The sequence below is a fragment of the Capsicum annuum genome, chromosome 5, assembly GCF_002878395.1.
Source record: "Capsicum annuum cultivar UCD-10X-F1 chromosome 5, UCD10Xv1.1, whole genome shotgun sequence".
In the NCBI taxonomy this organism is placed as follows: Eukaryota; Viridiplantae; Streptophyta; class Magnoliopsida; order Solanales; family Solanaceae; genus Capsicum; species Capsicum annuum.
In genome coordinates, this window is record NC_061115.1 from 15,295,730 (window position 1) to 15,300,040 (window position 4,311).

Below are 4,311 nucleotides of genomic sequence, written 5' to 3' on the forward strand. Positions count from 1 at the left end.
TTTTATCCTTATCCTTGAGTTACATGCTAGCGCTCCAACCGCTAACCATCTTCAATGCTGTATCTCCACATGATGCAGGTGTTGGTCATATTCCTACACCCCCTACTCAGTAATTGGATACAGGAACTACTTGTGGTGACTTGAAGTGGTGAGATTCCATACTTTGAAAGGCTCCATTTCTTGTTTTGAGTTTTCTTATGTCTTTATTGGTTTAGACTTAGATATTGGTTTTAGTGATGGTCGGGGGCAAATCCCGATCGAATATTCTTAAATTTTTTATAGAGGCTTTATATGGACAAACTGTGGACTTGGATACGTTATGTTATGGAATGGATATGGACTTGGTTATTATCTTGGTTATGCTATGATTGTTGGTTGGTTGGATTGAATAGAGGGGTGATCTCCGATCCTTGTTGGACTTGAGGTGCCCATTACTACATCTTGTAGTTTGGGTCGTGTCAAGATCAGTCACAGGATATATTTTTCTACTGGGGGAAAGTCCTATTAGCTGAAAGTTCAAGAATAAGAAACTATTTCCCTCTCCTCAGCTGAAGCTGAATACAGGTCATTTCCAAAATTGGTTATGGAACTAGTTTGGTTGCACAAATTGTTTGAAGAGCAGACTGTTCCATCCTCAAGGCCCATTCCCATTTTTTGTGACTGTCAATCTGCATTACATATAGCTAGAAATCCTGTTTTTCATGAAAGAACCAAACATATTGAGGTGGATTGTCACTTCATTCAATCCAAGCTACAGGATGGTCTCATTTCTCTACATCTATTGCCACTGGAAACCAGCTCGCTAATATTTGTACTAAGGCACTCACAGGTATTAAGCAATCTTCAGCTTTGAGCAAGTTGGCTTTACTTGCTGCACTTACAACTTGGGGTATTAATAATTAGTTAGCAATTAGTTAGGGAATTAATTATTTTCACTTAGTAGTCAACAAATGGTAGTTAATAGGTTTAGTTAGTTAGGATTAGAATTAGTTGAGTACAGTTGTTGGTTAGTTAGCTAGCTTAGCACTTCAACTGTAGCTATATACTTGATTGTACTCTCTACTTTCTCATTCAAGAATCATAATCAAAATGCAATATTTCTCTCTCTACTTTTCTATTCCTCCATTTTCTACAGTTGCAGCTATGGATATTCACTATGAGAGGTGAATCCAAGCTTATCGTTTCTCTGCTTATACAGCTTAACAATCTTTCCTATTCTTTTTAGCCTCGACCTCTGTGATGATTTTTTGTAAAAATTTGATAGTTTGATCAGCTAGATTATCTATGCAAACTGATCGACTCGTGTAGATCCTCGTAAAGAAATTAAAAGTTCCTTTGGGGATGTTCAGTAAAATTAAAATGATACAAAGAAGATAAGCGTGGCTCCTACGCAAGAATGACACACACAGGTCGAGAAATTATCTAAATTTTTTGGATCACATCCTGAGAAACCTCAAACCTCCAAGAGACAATGAAGAGATGGATAAACCAAGATGGATGTTGGATGTTAAAGGAGAATTCTCAGTTAAAACTGCATGGGAGTATTGTTGGGTTCATAGTAAATGAGAGGTGTGAATGGAAAATGGAGAAAACCAAGTAGAAGAGAAAAATTGAGATCACACCAATATGGAAAGTGTACTAAAAAATAGAAAAGCTTACTAAATTCTCTCAAATTGGTGAGTGCGTTTATATTGTGAAACACACTCCCACATAGATAAGTGAGGCAAGGAATAAGAGATGTCTCACGCCGTCGTTGTCGTCGCTCGCTCGGCTTGGCTTCGGCTTCAGATTTGGATTTATCAAATGATTGATCGAAACGATCTATCTTTTTCGGACAAATTTTATTTGATGATCCGAATCTACCAAAACGCAACAATATTCTCCATTTATGCATGCATGCAACAGCAGATGCAATGCTTCAGAAATTTTGAACTGATGCTTCTGTAATTCTGAACAGAACTAATGCTTCAAAATAGCTGCACTATTTTGAACTGATGTGTTGTTTCAGAAGGATGCAATCCTTCTGAAAAAGGACACACTGATTCATAGAGAGAGATGGCTGTTCAGGAAAAGATGCAATCTTTGGATGAACAAACATGAATTTACAGAACATGTGTAACCTTTGACATGAACCATTGCCTCTTTTTAGAAGAGGCATGTTATGGCTATAAAAACCTGCTTTCTTCCACAGGTTTTGATACCAAATTTTAGAATGAAAAAATACTCTTCTTCTCTTCAAAAATTCTGTGTGATCATTCAAACTGTTGAGTGCGTTCGACGAGTTCAAATATTTGAGGTACCGCTATATTTGGATTGAAGGCCATTTTATCCTGGGAGGAAAAATTCCATAACCTCGGGTACAGTGAGGGGAATTGTTTCCTTAAGGAAACTCTGTGAATTCGGACGACTTGGCCTTATTAATTTCTGTTTCATCTATTTTTTTTAAAAAATAAAATACAGCTCTTGAAAAGGTCATTTTGATCTTGTGTTGAGAGTATTTGATATACTTTATTGTGTTCTTGTATATACTTGAACTCTATTTGAAGTTGTTGTTCTGCATATACAGATTCTGCGTACCCATAGAAGAAAATAACAATCTTAAGGAAACAATTTTCAGAATCTGTATAGCTTATTTTTGGAGATTAAAGTTTTAACTTTCTACTCCGTCTGAACTTAACTAGTGATTTGAAGTCATAAAAACTTCATCACAAGTTAAAGATCATTCGGTTGACAATTGGAAGTCATAAAAACTTCATTGTCAACTAGAAACAAGAAGAAAAGTTTAAAGTTGCTTAACTTTATAAGTAGTATTCTGAAAATACTAAGTATTTTTGTCTTGTGGTGATAGAAAAAATGTCAAGTGATAGTCAAATGCAAGATGCGGCAACATCTGTGGGGGCAACTAATATTGCCACATCAAGTCGCATAAATGCTCCGCCTACAATGGCACCGGAGGAGAAGATAAAAAAATGGGCATTGACTTTAAGCGATGGCAGCAAAAGATGTTTTTTTACCTCACCACTTTGTGTCTACAACGATTCACTAGCGGAGACGCTCCTGAGGTTCCCGAGGGAACCTCGGACAAAGAGCATTTCGTAATTATAGAATCTTGGAAACATTGAGACTTTCTTTGCAGGAATTATATTCTGAGTGGTCTCCAAGATGACCTCTACAATGTTTACAGTGGAACTAAGACATTGAAGGAATTGTGGGGGGCACTTGAACGAAAATATAAAACAGAGAATGCAGGAATTAAGAAATTCCTTGTTGCACGGTTCCTGGACTTTAAAATGATAGATAGCAAATCGGTTGTCTCTCAAGTGCAGGAGTTGCAAGTCATCATACATGATCTCCTATCAGAAGGTATATCCTTGAAAATACCTTAGTTGACAAATTGAAAAAGTTCTTAATACTCACATAAACTGTTTTGTAGGTTTGATTGTGAATGATGCATTTCAAGTAGCAGCGATAGTTGAGAAGCTACCACCTTTGTGGAAAGACTTCCAAAACTACTTGAAGCATAAACGCAAGGAGATGACTGTCGAAGATCTTATTGTTCGACTGTGTATTGAAGAAGACAATAAAGCTGCCGAGAGAAGGTCAAAATGGAATTCTATAATTAATGGAGCACATATTGTAGAAGATGACCAAAACAATTCTAAGAAAAGAAAGGAAGTTGAACAACGAAGCAATTAACCCAAGAAGAAATTCAAGGGAAAATGCTTCAATTATGGCAAGACTGGTCACAAGTCCAAGAATTGTCGTGCCTCGAAGAAAGGCAAGAAAAAGGATCAAGAAAATATGATTGAATCCAACAAAGAATGCGATGATTTGTGTGCTATGTTCTCAGAATGCAACTTAGTGGGGAATCTTTGCGAATGGTGGATAGATTCTGGTGCCACCCGTCATGTATGTGCCAAAAAAGAGTTTTTTTCATCATTTTCTCCGGTTCAAGTAGAAGAAATGATCTACATGGCTAACTCCACTACTGCTAAGGTGGAAGGAACAGGGAAAGTGTGCTTGAAAATGACTTCGGGCAAGGTCTTGACACTTAACAATGTCTTGTATGTTCCAGAATTACGTAGGAACTTAATTTTTGTTTCATTTCTAAATAAGAACGGATTCAAATGTGTAACCATTTCTGGAAAAATTATAATTAGCAAAGGAGAAATGTATGTAGGAAAAGGGTATCTCACCAAGGGCCTTTATAAGATGAATGTAATAACTGTTGAAATAAATAAAAGTTCAAATTCTTCTTATTTGCTTGAGTCTTATGATTTATGGCATGAACTTTTAGACTAAGTTAATTAT

General features: G+C 36.5%; 1 non-coding gene across 1 annotated transcript; it reads left to right on the top strand.

Moving 5' to 3' along the window:
* Nucleotides 1-1,329: 1,329 nt before the first annotated feature.
* LOC124899185 lies at nucleotides 1,330-1,432 on the top strand. Its single transcript, XR_007056308.1, has one exon. It is a non-coding gene; the product is annotated as a U6 spliceosomal RNA (small nuclear RNA).
* Nucleotides 1,433-4,311: the final 2,879 nt, after the last annotated feature.